At 38.2% G+C, this 18376-nt stretch overlaps 1 long non-coding RNA gene across 2 annotated transcripts in view; it reads left to right on the top strand.

Annotated features, from left to right (window-relative positions):
- Window positions 1–18376, top strand: part of LOC110358667 (uncharacterized) — a 45668-nt gene that overhangs the window by 17400 nt on the left and 9892 nt on the right. The window lies entirely within an intron of this gene.

Below are 18376 nucleotides of genomic sequence, written 5' to 3'. Positions count from 1 at the left end.
GACCCTTATTTCCACTTCAAATATGTCTATTCAATAAGACACAATGTAATGTAGTGTAAAAGCACGAAGTTTTAGAAACTGTATTTGTTAATGCTATGAAAATTATGTTTCTAAAGATGATATCTGAGTGTCATCTAGCTCATGCATCATTGTTAAATATATAACTCATGTTTCAACTCTCTCCAAATGTCTATTATTATGTACAAAAATGTTGATCCAACTCAGTATTAGCGGATTGGATTTTTTCCTAATGCTCCTGCAGAAATAGGATTTTCATTATATTTTTGATAAATCTAGGTAGAGTTTTCTAAAGCTGCATCACAACACAATATTCCTTTGTACTTAAAGATCACTTAGAAAATGTCTTGCTAACATATGTATAATTATACTAGAAATTTGCTTTTAAGTGCAATACTTGTTAAAAATTAAATACACATTTTAATAGATTTTTCATTCAAAGTTAAATTATTTTTTTAGGAAGACTCTCTCTGTGGCAGTTGGTGTCATTGATAACAAACCAAAAAGCTACTTTGAACAAAATGATCCTAGTTTTCATCTAAAATAGAGTTCATGTCCAGCACATTTTGGAGGCTGGACACATTATCCTCAGAGTTATTTAAAATGTAAACTGTTGAATTTATGACTTGTTACTCAACAAACTGTTACTTGAACCTTAGTCTTCCCCATTACCAATAGCAATATTGCGTCTTTTATTTTTCTGTTCTTTCCTACAGGGTTTTAGCTAGCTAATGGAATTACAGCATAACACCACCCACAACTTTGACAATGCAGCGAGGAATCTAGTCTGATTGAGTAGAGATTTATCCTTTAAACCATGTGAACCCTATTACCTTGTTTTCGTTGACATTAGGCAAAATATGTTCCTGGGCAAAACTAATGCAAGCAGTTAAGAATTCACTTTTCATCAGTGTTCTCTTTCAGTTTACATTCACTGATATAAGCCATTGTGCTAGAGGTATCACTTTCATCTTCTCCAAAATTTTTGGCTGGAACATCATCATCTTTATTAACACTGGAAACTTGATTTTAAAATGAGGTATGAAAAGGACTAAATAACTTTGCAGGACAATTTTTTTATTTAAAATAATTTTTCAGGACAATTTGTATTGTTGTCCAATGCATTAAAACTTTAATAAAACTTGAGAAACATCTTTATCATGGGCAGAAAAAGCTCCTATTTTAGGTCTCCTTTTGCACATCATACTTGAAGTTCCTAGTAACTTTGACAATGTTATCAGAGAATTTTTTGATGGGATGAAATATTCCCCTAGCAGAAAAGGCTACATTTTGAGATGATGAATCCTATGAAAAGTGTTAACAGGTTATAAAAGTCTGACAGATCTAATACATCAACAGATTCAGTACAGCAGAGGGAGTGCCTGACGGACATACAAAATTCAGGGAACCCTTTGTCAACATTGTGTCCTTCTCCCAACATCTTCTGTCAGATTAACATTTTCTTGTTTCTCTCCAAGATTAGCTCAAGAGCCTGCAAAACCAAAATTTACCAAAATTCCTAAGAAAAACTCTGCCAAAATCAGCCTTCACTTTCAAGAGCAGACACCTGTGATCTCAAGGAGACACCTTGACGAGTACTGGGCAAGGAAATTTCCATAACTTAATCTGCAAAACTGTGAACCAATATTTAGGGAATGAGTCACATTCTGAATTTGTTTATTGTTCCTAATTATTGACAAGTTGTTTTTCTGTATGTTGACTGTTAGTTACGTGCTTATTCTGAGACAGCACAGTAGGTGGATAGCTTTTCTGTGACATGGTGACCACACATTGAGTTTTTTGTGATAAATATAAACAGAAAGCCACCATCAACACAGGACAAGCTCATACCAAAAAAAAAAAAAAAAAAAGCTAATTACTTTATTAGTTGTAATAGCTGAAATGTAGTTACAGAAGAAAAGACAAGGTTGGGCATCAGGGAAGCAGAAAGACAGAAGACTCCTAACTGTTCAGAATTGATGGAGGCAATTTAGAAAGAAAAAGCACATGACAGTCTGTTTGCCATGTGAACTAGACTCCAGTTTACCGGCTTCAATTGGTAATTTAGGATGAACTTAGGAGGCTGTGTCAAAACTGAACTTATTCTTTTTTCCTGGAGAAAAAAAAAAAAGATTTCATTAAGAATTAAAATCTCTCATTTGAATTCCATAGAACATAATTAAATATTTGAGGCTTTATGTTTAATTGTTCTAAATTGCAAAAACCCGGCAAGGCAAGTGATGCATCAGTGAAGAATTAAGATACAGGGTGTTTCAAAAAGATAGACCCAGTTTCAGAGATATAGTGACTTCAAATTGGGTCCATCTTTTTGAGATACCTTGTATTTCTTTTCAAAGAGCAGAGTGCAAGCAACTGACCACGAGACATACTGTCTTAAAGATATATTTTTTCACTTGAAATTCAAGGTTTTTTCCAGAGAAAGTTTTAGCGATAAAGAGGCATGTAGGAGTTCTAGTCTGCGTTCTCTCTCAAATGACATTGAAACTGCTCTCAGGCTATTTTGCTTCAATCCCAAACTATGATAACTGTAATTCCACTGTAACTTATATGTGTTTTGTTTTAGTTAATATGTTTTCAAAGACTGCAAAAAGAATATTTAAAAACATCAGGAATATAGAAAAAATTACTTTTCAAATGTGGATCATCCTTACTCTTGTGAGAGGATTGTGAAGAGAAATAAAAGAGTTAAGCTATTTATACTTTTTCATAAATTACCAAAAGGAGAAGCTTCCAAAGGGATGAGAATATTAAAATATACAATTTCTTTTTAAGCTAGCTTTTATTTCTGTTTTCTCCTAATGTCTACATTGTGTCCTATTCATGATAATGGCACTTAAAACTAAACAAGAGCTATTTTCTACAGCTTTTATGCTACCATAACAAAGTAGCATGCACATCCCCTCTGATTCATTTGGGATTTTGCATATGAATAAAAAAGGTCACTACTGTTTTGTCAAACATTGAGGTACTGAACACTGAGAATATTTTCATTTTAAGTTATTTTTCATCTTGAACTTGTCTTAATTGACTGGATCCTCAGCTGTTACACAACTATATATAGAACAATTCAAGCTAGCAGAAACACAGATTGTTTGTAATCCAATAGTGTGGAAAACTGGAGCAAAGATACTTATTGACGCCCTTATTTTACATTTAGTGAAAATGAAATAACAAAACAAAATCTAGACCACCCAAACAGAGCTGACAACCGAAAAATTTCAAAGCTGTTCTATGAAGAGTTTGTTTCTAAACATTTTCCCTACTAACTTTGCCTATCATTCTATTGCCAAGTTTTCAGCTATGACCTTATTTACTTCATTAGCCTTCAAAAGTCATGTGTATGAATGTATTCAGGTGCGAAAGTGTCATGAAATCTGATCAGGTCCAACTGGTTTAAAAATAGGATAAAGAAATGGGTGTGATAAAGACTGCTAGAAGCAAACTTTCCTTTTATATTTCCACACACATCTGTTCTCTCCTCTTCTCCATAGCTTTGTGATTTAGTTCAATTCTGATCTTATACTAAAAATAACAAACAATTGGAGTTTAGTCTGTGTTAGTATGAGGGGTTTTCATTCTGCCATGGGGCAAATTCTGCTCAGTGTCAAGAGCCTAACTAAAGGCAGAGAATGGACTAATTTTATGTTCCAGTTCCGTGAAAAAACTCAAAGTTGTTCAGCAGTGAGTATCTTTGCTACTCAGATATCCCATTAATTAAAGAACTGTGCTCTACTCTTTTCCTCTAGGACCCCTAACTTCATAAATTTTGGTTCTTTGGGAAAATTAGAGTGGGTTCAAAGTGATCTCAAATTCATTTCTCCTTAATCGGTTAGCTCATTAAGCAACTTTAACCACCTTATGTAACAGCTTTTATGTTAAATAAATTATAATAAGGAATCAATAGTAAAGCTAGCCTGATCAGGGAGAGGATCAAAGCTTTATATACAGATTATTGGCTGAATGTCCTTGGAGTGTGATCCTTATGAAATTAAGGGCAGATTCTTAATAGTCTACAAAGTGATTTTTATATTACAAGTATAGAGATACGTGATCAGTCTTGAGTGGGTATGGGTTTTCAAACAAATGCAAGTACAGGTCGAAACTTAAATATTTATATGTTCTTCACACCTCAAGCTAATTAAATCCTATTCCTTGGCATTTTCAACTTTTAAATGAATTTGTAAACAATAGCATAAACAAAACAGTACTAAACTTTTTTTTTCCTTAAATAACTTTTGATATTATGTATTTCCTTAACCATTTACTTTTTCTAACATATGGTTAAATTATAACAAGTGTCCAATTTTCCTGCAGTACATAAAATAAGGTTTCTTTTCTGGGAAATCAAACAATGTTTGAACTGCTATTTAATATTAATGAATGTCATAAATATGCAGATTCACCATTTTTTGTGTGTAAGAAGGTGGAAAAAACAGGAGGAAAGAAGTTAAAGTTCTTTTGTAGAAAAAATCATCCAGAACATGAACAATCTTTACTTAAGGTTCTACTCTACTCTAGAGTGCATCTTTCTTAAATGACATTATGGGTTTCAGCTTTTATTATACCAAGTGATTTGCAGATAATATCTGTTTTGTATACAAGTGGAAAGACAGTTTATTCTAACTGCCAGCTTAACTCAACTTATGACCTAAAAGCCAAGAAGGTTTGGTTTGGTTTAGTTTGATTTGGTTTGGATTGGTTTGGTTCAGTTTGATTCAGTTTGCTTTGATTTGTTTTAGTTTGATTTTGTGTGGTTTGGTTTTATTTTGCTTTGTTTTGCTTGGTTGCATTTTGTTTGGTTTTTAGTTTGTGTGTTTTGTTTTAATTCTGACCCAGGTATCACCAGTAATAAAGTTTCTGTAAACTGAATTTGGCTTTCAAAGTGGTCAACGATGTGCGAGACAGAATAGAATAAGCCATTCTTCCCTAGTCTTCTTTAAATCAAGCATTCTTACTAGAAGAGAGAGATTCTGAATGGCTAGGAGTGTCTTCAGAAGGGAACTGACCCTGGAGGGTTCCAAGAAATGTTAAGCCTTCACAACTCCCAGCCTTAGTCACCCTTGCTTCTTTGCACCGCTTGATATTATTCCTTTCTGTTCTCAAAATGAGAAAAGAGTTCATGGGAATTGTTTCTTGGCTGTACCCAAGTAATCAAGCTTCAGAAACAAATGAAAACAACAGAACAACAGAACAGCTTACTTTCTCTGGAAGTTTATATTTTATTGCTCTTTCACAGTAAATTCTTGTCTCATCATTTGCTATTTTCAATTATCTAGTGGGAAAGGCTATCTCCTGCTCAGACTCTCTGGTATGCACAGAGGCTGGACCACAACTGTCACTCTCTTTTCCTGCTGTTATAAAATCTTGTCTTACTAATGGTTATGATGAAAAAGACATTTTAATTCTGAGTCCAATTGTTTTCCATTTTTGGCTGATTCAAACACATATTCCAAGGTCAACACGCTTAATCATTCTTTCATGTGGTTGACATGTTGACAGTTTTAGATTTAGAATCAGAAGCTTAAGTAACAATCTCTTAACTGGGCACCTTCTATGTTTCCTTAAGTTGCTGGTCCATTATTTAGTTACTGAGAAGTAAAAGTTATGTTTAGAGATCTCTGCTGTTCCAAGCCCTGCTCCAAAGATGGTTCGTTACTAACATATATACAAAAAGCCTCATTTGCATGCATGATGCCAGGAAATCAGGCAAGAGCTTTTCAAATATTATGGTAAAGAAGATGCTTTTTAATACATGTGAGAACACTGTTTCCAAGTGACTAATCTAGCTTGTCCAGATCAGTGCTATTCAACTTTTAAATTATCTTCTTGCCATAATAATAGTCAGCCCTGAGGCTGATTTGCAATCTTAATTAAACTATTGTGAAGTCAGTTCACAATAATGAATTAATTTTCTGTGGTGGTGGTGTCCCAAAATTCAGAGAAAGATCCATTCCACAACTGGCATGAACTCAGCAGATGTGTGTAGATGGTCATCATGGTTGAGCTGACAACTAAATAATATTTTAGCCGCATTTACCCAGTCAGGCTTAGTTGCTGCTGCTCTAAATCCAATAATGTAAAAATGATTTTATTCTGTCTCTGAACTGAATTTTTGAAGATTCAGACAGCAGATATTAACGGATCTTTTAAAAATTTCTCAACAATATCTGCCTTGTACAGAAGATTCTGTACACCAATGCGCGCAGCGTGGGAAATAAGCAGGAGGAGTTAGAATCCTATGTTTGGTCGGGAGATTATGATCTGGTGGCAATTACGGAAACATGGTGGGACAGTTCACATGACTGGAATGTGGTCATGGATGGCTATGCCCTTTTCAGGAAAGACAGGCCAGCCAGGCGTGGTGGTGGAGTTGCTCTCTATGTGAGAGAGCAACTACAATGTACTAAATTCTGCCCAGGAGTGGATGACGAGCGAGTTGAGAGTGTATGGGTCAGGATCAAGGGACAGGCTGGCAGGGGTGACACTGTTGTGGGCGTCTGTTACAGGCCACCAGATCGCTGAGGAAGTTGATGAGGCCTTCTATGGGCAGTTGAGAGTGGCCTCACAGTCACAGGCCCTGGTTGTTGTGGGGGATTTTAACTTTCCTGAAGTTTGCTGGAAGGACCAGCCAGCCAGCCAGCCACAGTCCAAGAGGTTCCTCCAGGGCATTGATGATAACTTCCTCATGCAGATGGTGGAGGAGCCAACTAGGAGAGGTGCACTGCTGGATCTCATCCTCACTAACAAGGAGGGTCTGGTCGAAGCAGTAAAGGTTGAGGGCTGCCTGGGTTGCAGTGACCACGAGATGATGGAGTTCAGCATCTTGGGTGGCAGGAACAGAACAGCAGGTAGAATTGCAACCCTGGACTTTAGCAGGGCTGACTTTGGCCTTTTCAAGCAATTGCTGGAGGAAATCCCATGGGCAAGACTGCTTGAAGGAAAAGGGGCCCAAGATAGCTGGATTGCATTCAGAGATTGCTTCTTCCACGCTCAGGATCAGACCAACCCCACACGAAGAAAGTCAAGGAAGGGAGCCAGGAGGCCTGCGTGGTTGAATAGGGATCTGTTGGGTATGCTCAAGCAGAAGAGGAGAGTTTACAGGTCGTGGAAGCAGGGGTTGGCCACTTGGGAAGAATATAAGGCTGCTGTTAGAGGATGTAGGAAGGCAGCTAGGATAGCCAAGGCCTCCTTAGAATTACAGCTGGCGAGAGGGGTCAAGGACAGCAAAAAGAACTTTTTCAAATACATAGCAGATGAAACTAATACCAGAGGCAATGTAGTCCCACTGATGAACAGGGTGGGTGCCCTGGTGGCAGAAGATACAGAGAAGGCAGAATTACTGAATGCCTTCTTTGTCTCTGTCTACTCTGCTGGAGGCTGTCCTGGGGAGCCCTGTACCCCTGAGACCCCGGATGAAGCCAGGTCAATGGGGGAGTTTGCTTCAGTCGATGAGGACTGGGTTAGGGAGCAATTAAATAGTCTGGACATCCATAAATCCATGGGTCCAGATGGGATGCATCCGCGGGTGCTGAGGGAGCTGGCTGAAGTCATTGCTGGACCGCTCTCCATCATCTTTGCCAAGTCTTGGGAAACAGGGGAGGTGCCCGAGGATTGGAGGAAAGCAAATGTCACTCCAGTCTTCAAAAAGGGCAAGAAGGAGGACCCTGGTAATTATAGACCAGTCAGCCTCACCTCTGTCCCTGGGAAAATAATGGAACAGCTTATCCTTGGTGCCATCTCAAGGCGTATCAAGGATAAGAGGGTTATTAGGGGCAGTCAGCATGGCTTTACCAAGGGTAAGTCGTGCTTGACCAACCTCATAGCCTTTTATGAGAATGTAACAAGGTGGATGGATGGTGGCAGAGCAGTGGATGTGGTCTACCTTGACTTCAGTAAAGCCTTTGACACAGTCTCCCACAGCATCCTCACAGTTAAGTTGAGGAGGTGTGGTGTAGACAATAGAGTAGTGAGGTGGGTTGCAAACTGGCTTAAGGAGAGAAGCCAGAGAGTGGTAGTCAATGGTGCGGAGTCTAGTTGGAGGCCAGTATCTAGTGGAGTGCCTCAAGGGTCAGTATTGGGGCCAATATTATTCAATATATTCATTAACGATTTAGACGAGGGAATTGAGTGTACTATCAGCAAGTTTGCTGATGACACTAAGCTGGGAGGTGTGGCTGACACACCAGAAGGCTGTGCTGCCATCCAGCGGGACCTGGACAGGCTGGAGAGTTGGGCGGGGAATAACCTAATGAAATATAACAAGGGAAAGTCTAGAGTCCTGCATCTGGGCAGGAACAACCCCAGGTTCCAGTATAGGTTGGGAAATTACATATTAGAGAGCAGTGTAGGGGAAAGGGACCTGGCGGTCCTGGTGGACAACAGGATGACCATGAGCCAGCACTGTGCCCTTGTGGCTAGGAAGGCCAATGGCATTCTGGGGTGTATTAGAAGGGGGTTGGCTAGTAGATCGAGAGAGGTCCTCCTTCCCCTCTACTCCACCCTGGTGAGACCACATCTGGAATATTGTGTCCAGTTCTGGGCCCCTCAGTTCAAGAAGGACAGGGAACTGCTGGAGAGGGTCCAGCGTAGGGCAACGAAGATGATTAAGGGAGTGGAACACCTCCCTTATGAAGAAAGGCTGAGGGAGCTGGGTCTCTTTAGTTTGGAGAAGAGGAGACTAAGGGGGGACATCATTAATGTTTATAAATATATAAAGGGTGAGTGCCATGAGGATGGAGCCAGGCTCTTCTCGGTGGCAAACAATGATAGGACAAGGGGTAATGGGATTAAGCTGGAACACAAGAGGTTCCGCTTAAATTTGGGAAAAAACTTCTTCTCAGTGAGGGTGACAGAGCACTGGAACAGGCTGCCTAGGGAGGTTGTGGAGTCTCCTTCTCTGGAGACATTCAAAACCCGCCTGGACATGTTCCTGTGCGACCTCACCTAGGCATTCCTGCTCCAGCAGGGGGATTGGACTAGATGATCTTTTGAGGTCCCTTCCAATCCCTAACATACTGTGATACTGTGATACTGTGAGACTTCAGAGCAAATATAAAATCTGCGAGGGTTGAAGAGCATATCAAAACTTAAAATGTGGAGGTTATTCTGTGTCATTTTGGTTTAAAAACTGGGAAAACAGACTATATCACCCAGACAGTTTAGGTGTGCCATTTCTAAAATGATCCAGTAAATATCAAGAGAGCTCCTAAGTACCAAACCTAGGCGTTCCTGCTCCAGCAGGGGGATTGGACTAGATGGTCTTTTGAGGTCCCTTCCAATCCCAAACATACTGTGATACTGTGATACTGTGAAGATTCACATTGGAGCTAAACAAGTTTTTAGACCTGCATATCTTTATAAAGCATGCAGGTATGCACATTATTGTTGTAGAGTTTGGAAGTTATTTCTTTTTTGGTTCTTCAAGTTTCATTGTACTGATTAAATCTCAGTAACAGCAGAAAAATAATATCTAAGTACAATACCTACTACTGTGAAAATATCGGTTTACAGATCAACAGCTGTAAAGAGAGAGAAATGGTTGACAGATCAAAACTATCTTCTCACACATATAACTCAGCAAGAAACAAACCTTTTTGAGTTGCTGTTAATTAGAAATGTAGGTCATAAGAATATTTCCCAAATACTGCCACCAGCAAAATGTGTTATGTATCGTTGCTTCTCTTTTCATGTTTATAGCTTATTTTTCCACTTACCCTCAGTTTTAAATTTGTTGCAGAACAAAGGTTTGATAAGGGAAACAGAACACAATAAATATTGCATTTTTTTTGTCCTAGTCTGGAGTTGATTACCTTCTCCCTAGAGAGAGGGCAAAAATCAAGTCCTGTGAACCTGTGAGATATGATCTTCTGTTACAATGCAGTTGTACTCAGTGCTTTATCTCTCTGTCACCAGGGAGAAGTACTGCTATGCCACTATACATAGTCACGTTTCCTTCATGTACCTTGTCTTGGTCCAGGGTAGGTCAGGATCTCACTTTCATCCACAATGTTTGGGTTCGATGCACCACACTGATCCATAGTGAGGAACTATATATTTTTATTTACTTCAAGCCTTGCACCATTTAATTTTCATAGGAAATGTTTTTTGTTTCTGTTTTTTTTCCATCTGCACCCTTTTGATAATTTGTTATTTTATATACATTTCTGGTTTGTCTTTTCTCCTTCCAGATTAAAATATCCAAGTCTTTTCATGCTCTTATTAGTTTTTTCCATTCCTTTTAGGATTCTTATTTCCTCTCAATTTCCTATATTTCTCCCTTTATTTATTTGTTACAGTGATCAGCAAATTCCTTTAGTATTTTACAAATTATTTACAACTATTTAGTAGTCCCTATATTTCCAATTTAAAAGGCTCTTCACCTTTTTTGTAATACAATGAGCAGATTATATTTCAGAAACTGCGTAACTGATTTATTAACCATTTATATTTAGATATTTTTCATTATAGTCCTTGTAAAACTGCCATCAAATAGCTGAAGAGCAGATCTCCTGTGTGAATAGATAGAATGTGAAGAGATCAAATACAGCCTATGACTAACATTACAGCCAAATGGTAATTTTCAGTGGGACAGGCTACTCAGAGCTGGAGACATTTTTGAAAACAAGACTGTGTGACTTAAGTAATTTAAAAGTTTATCAAACTAAGGATTTTAAAATTCTTAGATTATAAGAATAATAGGCCTCTTGAGCAATTTATTACAATAAATTTCATAGCTGTATAAATTCTATGTAAATAATTTAAATGCAGAATGAAAGGAACACATTGAACAGTATGTTCATAAGGGACAAATTATCAAAGCTAGGTGTTTATATTAGACTTCCTAATGCTGTTTGGATATCAAGGGTAAGGGGAGGCAATTCAAGAAAATACATAGGTGTCTAAGCCATTTCCAGGGATTTTAGAAAGTATTCGAAAGCCATCTAGCGTCTTTCAAGTTCAAAGTGATATCTTATTCATTTAACCATCTTCAGAAATTTTACCCTTAAATGAATGGTCTGTTAGGCAAAGATGTGTCTCCTTTTAATGAAACTGAAAACACGGGAATAGGATTCAAATTTTAAGCAGTGATTTAAAAGATTAAATGTTAAACAATGAACAATTCAACCAGCTTTAGCCACAGAATAACCTTTCATACCTCTTCTTTCCTTCTCCTTTTTGTTCCTCCCATATTTCTCCAAAAAATCGTAAGCGTCTTCAAAAAAATTAAATGGGGCAGTAGATGTTCAGACGTGTTATTAATGTGCCTGTCACAGTAGTTTCTTATCCCCTGGGAAACTGTTCACTTAAGGCCAACTGGACTTTGTCTACGGATGGAGCTTTGCAAGCTAAAAATATTTCCCTTCTCAATAAAAAAAAAAAATTCATTGAGGGCACTGTAGATGACTAATGAGTGACTTGAAAAAAATGAGTGCAATGTTTAGACTTATAAGATTATTTATTGACTGAACTTTTACCATATCTATTTTTGATTGACCTTTTCTGAAATATAAGAATTACTCTATGTCTGTCACCATATTTATGAGGTTTTGGTGCTGGTGATTAATGGCTAAAGAAAGCAGATATACCAACAAATATTTATTCTCGTTTCTTATTATTTTTTAAAGGGGAAATAAGTCACTGCTACAAATATTACATCTAAATTAACGACAGTCTGCAGACTCGGAGTTACTTGCGAGATTCAGTCTTGATTGTTCTCTCACAAGCTCATTGTCTGTGAATTTGTTTTTAAACAGAAAATCACACAATTTCTATGAAAAATATCTTGTGCTTAAAATTTTGATTTTATAATTATGTTGGTTAAATTTCTATAATGATTTTATTTAGACCACAATCTGATTTATTTAGCAAAACAATTCATAATAAACCCTTCACAAGAAAGAAAATTGGGATAGTTAGAAGTGGCATGAAGATTTGAGAAGTAAAGCAAAACAAAACCACAACTTTGTTTCCTTCTCTTGATAGAAGCAAGAAAAGCAGTTTCAATTTTTATTATAATCTCCCTGAAATAAAACTTATCTGATAATTGAGCAGCAGGCAAAGACTTTATATTTAAATGGGGGTAGATGACACTGAGCACAAATTGGTATTATGTGTTTCTGATAAGACATAACTAATGAAGCAGTCTAATACTCATGAAGCAAAACTAGTGACAAAAGATTGCAACTGGCAAGATCAAAAAGCTGGTGCCTCTATATGCATGTGTTTAGAGAAAGAAAAAAAGACATTAAAAAGCTTATTTTAATATTTTTGCAGAAGAAAATATTTATTGAACAAATCTGCTTACTGTATATGAAATTCTAGGAGGAACCTAGTGAAAATGAGTAAACAATGCAAGACATTTTCATGTTATAATGCTGAGGCAACAATCTCATGTAAAATCAGTTAGATTTTACGAATACTGAGATGGTAAATAGGCAGAAATAAAAAACATACTGTTTTCTGTGAGATTATCCAACTTTTAATGTATAATTCACCTCCTCGAATCCTGTGCCACCTTTCATTTTTTTTGTTTAGATCAGTGTTTTTCACACATAAGTACTGTCTTTCTGCTTCTAGAAACCATGATTTTATATTTGACATTTTTCTCAATTATTTGGTTCTTGATGGCAAATAGTTTCCTCTTCCCTTCCCTCTCCCTCTCTCTCTCTTCATTTTCATCTCTTCCTCCTCTCCCTTCTCCTCTTCTGTCAATGTGTGGGCTTCTATTCTTGCAAAATTGGGATGATTTGATTTAGTCACGTCTACAATGAAAGAGAATTCATGTGAGCAGTTAGTGTCTCAGCTGACATGCAACAGCTTTTCAACCTCCAGCAACTTGTGTGTCTGAGTCTTTATATTTCTTTATAAGCTTTTTTCAAACGTTTTAAAAGTCTCACTGAAGCTATCTGGGCAATTTACATATCTGAGTTTCAACAAGAGCTGTATTTCTCAGAAGGGCATAGATACCAGATAAGCTCCTTCTCAGTCTCAGAACTACCTTTTGTCTACCACATTGCTCTCTGTCTGCCCCTCTTTCCATGCTGTTTCACTTGTCTTCCTTTCTTAGAGGACATCTGCAAGTCTACATAGCTATCATAATCACTGCTGGGCCTCAAAAAACTCAAAATGTAATGCCCAGAATAGGCAACTCTTCCCTACTGGTAGGAGTGCTGTGTTGCATTTGTCTGCTGAAGTGTGCAGGTGCCTGCATGCCACCATGAGCCACCTGAAACTTTTCTATGTAAGAATAGTATTCAATTCCTACGCAGCAAGAACATGAGCCCTGGTCTCGCAAATGCTAACTGATCTTCTAAGGTGAAGGACTCTCAGAGGCAGAGCTGTCCTTTTTTGTATGAAAGAATATCAGTGTGCAAGAGAGGAGATAAAAAAAAAAAACAAAACAAAACACAACAACTAACTCTGTAGATTCCTCTTCAAGGCACTTATCAGGTATATATAACATAAGTATCCTTGGAGATTGTAGTCCAGGAAAACCTGGAATAGTTATGCAGAAGTGATACAATTTTCAGTAGAGTAACTAGAAAAAAACATATCTCAGGATGCCACATGATGTCTGGGTTCCATCCATATACAGGCAAATGAAATTCAAGTTTTGACTCCAAATCTCTTCCACGTGACAAGTAAATATTGTTCCTTGTGAATGGTAAAGTTTGGGATTGCTCTTATTTTTCATGGATAGAGGGAGACTGATAATATCTTAATGTAAGAAAATTCAAACCTAAAAAGGAGGGATCTTTGTGGAAGACAGGAAAGTAACCACCTCTGCTTAGGGCCGGGCCCAGAGAGTGCTGGTGAATGGGGCTGCCTCTAGCTGGCGGCCAGTCACTAGTGGTGTTCCCCAGGGGTCAATGTTGGGTCCAGTCCTGTTTAACATCTTTATTGACGATTTAGATGAGGGGATTGAGACCAAGTTGGGAGGGAGTGTCGACCTGCTGGAGGGCAGGAGGGCTCTGCGGAGGGATCTGGACAGAATGGAAAAATGGGCTGATTCCAGTGGGATGAAGTTCAATAAGGCCAAGTGTCGGGTGCTGCACTTTGGTCACAACAACCCCCTGCAGCGCTACAGGCTGGGCGCAGAGTGGCTGGTATCCTGTTCTGTATCAAAAATAGTGTAGTCAGCAGGACAAGGGAAGTGATCCTTCCCCTGTACTCTGCATTGGTGAGGCCACACCTGGAGTATTGTGTTCAGTTCTGGGCCCCTCAGTTCAGGAGAGACTGGAGCGGGTCCAGAGAAGGGCAACACGACTGGTGAAGGGACTTGAACATAAGACCTATGGGGAGAGGCTGAGGGAGTTGGGGTTGTTTAGTCTAGAGAAGAGGAGGCTTAGAGGTGACCTCATCACCCTCTATAACTACCTGAAAGGAAGTTATAGCTAGGTGGGGATTGGTCTCTTCTCCCAGGCAGTTAGCAATAGGAGCAGTAGGACAAGGGGGCATGGGCTTAAATTCTGCCAGGGGAAATTTAGGCTGGATATTAGAAAGAAATTCTTTACATAGAGAGTGGTCAGGCATTGGAATGACCTGCCCAGGGAGGTAGTGGACTCGCCATCCCTGGAGGTTTTTAAACTGAGATTGGACATGGCACTTAGTGCCGTGATCTAGTAAACGGACTAGAGTTGGACCAAGGGTTGGACTCGATGATCTCTGAGGTCTTTTCCAACTCAGTCGATTCTGTGATTCTGTGATTCTGTGAACAGAAGTTTAGGAACATGAGTTGTACTTTTTTTTTCTGCTTTACACCCTGAACATCTGTGACTATTCTCACAGCCTCTTAGCTCTTACCATGAGATCTTCTTCTGTGTGAGAAGTTTGGTTTGCCAGATGTCTCCTTAAATTAGAATATGCAGTGCTGATTTTACCCTGCCTTACTACTTTTTTTTTTTAGGAAATCATCCAAACAAACATAGATATCATGTCTGCTTAACAGTGCCTGAGGTACTATACGTTAGAAGAACCACTAAGTTGCTCATCTATGCTCTTCTAGTACTCAGTAAATGCAATGTAGTTAAACATAGCTAGTTTGGAAAGCAAGGAAGGGTAAGCAGTGTTCTGCACCTGATGTTGGCCAAAAGGGACTCTTGGGGACTGTCACTATGGCTCAGCTCACACACAGTAGTGTACTGTGAGAACTTCATTGTATGCACATCCTTAAAATGCTTCCTAAATTCACTCAGAAAGATTCTGGAAGAATTATCTGTGTCAATATCTCTGTATTACTTTCCTGCCTCCTCAATATTTCCACAATTATAACCAGATTTCTTTCTCAGTTCAGTACTGGCCTTATCAATCTTACTCTCCTCCACAGCTAGAAGACATGATTTGGATTCTCTTCCTGTTGTCAAACATGTCAGAGTACATGCCTGTCTGATCAGTAATATCAACTCATGTCTTATCTTTCTGCAATTGGATATACTCAGTTGTGAGGATGTGAATTGTGTTATAGATATCCTGTATAACCCTGTGAAGATTTATGTACACTGCTGAATATCTGACTACAGGAGTTTCCACTGGAGGACAAGATGGCAAGAGTAGGATATTTTGTTATCTATGGCTGTGACGATATGTCCTAACTTCACACATCAGGAACAAAGCAGTTTTTCTACTCTGAGAGAAGTTACTTACAGGGATGATGAAGATGGAATATCACAAAGGTAAAAATTGTGTTTGATCAGAATGAAGCATCCCTAACCTCTTCGTAAGACAGGCTGTAGTTTGGCAATTACATAGAGCTTCATGCCATCCTGCATGATTCTTAATGCCAGGTGGTTTCAGCAGTTTTTGCCTCTGCCTAGTTTCCAGAACTTCTGTAAAATTCTTAGCATAGTTGTGTAATATATTTCTGTTGTGATTCTCGACATTTTTCTTGATCAGACATAGACCTGGATTAGAAAGCAGTAAATAAAATGCTTACTTGTATTATTTCTCTTAGGCGTCAGACTGTCTCCTGCACACTGTTTTATTTCCCCTACTCTGCTCCTTTTTTTTTTCTGTGGTGAAAGACTTTCAGAGTGGCTCTACTTTGCTGTGGGTCTTTAGGGATTGCTGTCACAGGGATTTTTAACATGTGGTTTGAGGCTCTCATTCCCATAACTAGAGCCGGCAGAGGAGGTTTCATCCTGAAGTACTTTAATGATAAAACAATGTCTCCTTAGCAAGCAAAGGACATCTCAGAAGGGCAATAGAAATCAAAAAATAGTGGCCTGTTGCATAGGTTACATTGTATTTTAGGTCCATTCCTGCTTGCTTTCACCCTGTCATATACTGGGGGAGGGGTGTATTCATTTTGTTTTAAGAGGAATTCTAGTATTATAGAATAAAAACGTTTCCTGTGATAAGAAAGATTTGTGAAACTAATGCATGAGAAAGAACACAAGATGAATAAAGAGGATTTTATTTCCACAAAAAGCCCTTAAACCACAATTTTTATGTAGTTGCACAATGAATTAAAAAAAAAAAAAAGCCTCAAAAAGCCTTAGATGCAGCAGAGATAGCTCCAGAGTCTCTATCACACTAGCAACAGTGAGCTTTCAGAAAGCTGCTTTATTTTTTTTTTCTTTCTGTAACACTTTTTAGTCTTCTGGAAAAAAAAAAAAAAAAAAAAAAAAAAAAAAAGGAAAACAAGCAAACAAGCTCCGCTAGCCTTGGAAAAGCTATTTAGCTTGTATATAGTGTAAATGTCTTCCCCAGCCAGTTACTGCTGTTTTATAACACTGCAGCATATGGGATCAAAGACTAGAACTGCCACCTCCTGTTTACAATGGGCTGGAGCAGTCACAGAAATGTCAGTGCTGCTTTCTGCCTTGATGTGATTGGGAACAAGACTGACAATGGTACGACAGGTTAATTTCTTTTCTTTTTTTTATTTTTTTTTGTCTTTCACCTGCAATGTCAATGTAAGTATAGCTAAAATTCTGAACCCAGAAGAGAAAGTGTCTTTTTGTATCCTTTCAAATATTCTTGAATATACCTGCAATACCAGTCACAAATATGCATGCAATACTATTGTTTCAGAGATAATTTCAAAGGGAAAGGCAGGAAAAGAAAACCTAAAAATAATCCTTAAATGTGTCCTATATATTTATTATATGTTATGCTGAGGTAAGAACTGCTGTTAGTCTGCACAAACAGTATGTCTCAAGATTTAACACTTAAAAATGATGCTTTTATAACTGCCAGTACCAAATTCATGTGAGAGCAGTCAGTGATTTTCATTTTGCAGTGACATTATGGTGTTTAAAATATTGATTGGCTGATAAGAATACTTCCTTTTAAAGGTGAAGTTACATTCAAAGTAACCAAAGGGTGTAATTTTGGGGCTCTGGTATGGCATTTGGTATCTGGCAGGCTCATTTCTACCTTACACTTCTAAGTTTTCTTTCTAGCTTTGAGAAAGTGTTTTTATTGATTATATTCACCAAATAGAGAAGCAGACTAGAGATACAACAGACTGCAATATTCTCACTGGACTCAAATACAAACTTTAAGATTCCCTTCACTGACTGCGACTGTTAATGCAGGTACCATAGCAGGAAGATGTACACACACTTTTAAAGGCAGCTTTTCAAGAGGAGAAAGAAACACAAGAAAAAAAAATGTGGGCACTCATCATGTTCTGATAACACCAACTAAGATGAGATATCTGTGCCTTTCTTCCGTGTCGCTTCCGTATATACCTTAAACAAATGATGTCATTTCTTTTCCTGTATGCGCCTTGTGCAAGAGCGAGGAATTACGTCATTGCCCACATTCAGGGCTTCTAGTTGCTTATCTAAGGGGGGCACTCTGTCACATGTGAAAATAGGACAAAGATGAAGCTGACCTGCTGCTCTTTCTCTTAGTAGCCTTGGAGATCAGAGAGCAAGATGCACTCTGCATTGTAAGATGAAAGATCTTGTGAGGATATTTGGCATCTATAATATACAATCTAAAAGGCCCAAACCTTTTGCTTACATATTTTCTGATTTTCTTATTGAAAGGATGATGCACAAGGATCAGTTTGTGGGCTCAGTGGTGACATAAGGACTATTGCCTGGAGACTTCTGAGGTGTTTGCAGCCTGTACAAGTACACTTCATGGTCTTCCACCTCCAAATAGAACTGCTTATATTTTCAGTTTTGGAAGTTTCTGATCCAATGATGATGGTGATTGTGTCTCCATTTCCACCCTAGGTCCTGCATATCAAGTGTGTAAAACGTAGTGGGCTTAAACTTTGATAAGACTGTTTCCTTGTGTCCCACAACACTATGTAAAGTAAAGGAATGTGAGCTATTTTGTACATTGTACGGTTTGGTACATTAAAAAAAAAAAAAGTATTTTC

This window comes from Columba livia, chromosome 5 (genome assembly GCF_036013475.1).
Source record: "Columba livia isolate bColLiv1 breed racing homer chromosome 5, bColLiv1.pat.W.v2, whole genome shotgun sequence".
In the NCBI taxonomy this organism is placed as follows: domain Eukaryota; kingdom Metazoa; phylum Chordata; class Aves; order Columbiformes; family Columbidae; genus Columba; species Columba livia.
The sequence above is the reverse complement of the archived record's forward strand: the minus strand, read 5'-3'. Positions and strand labels throughout refer to the sequence as shown.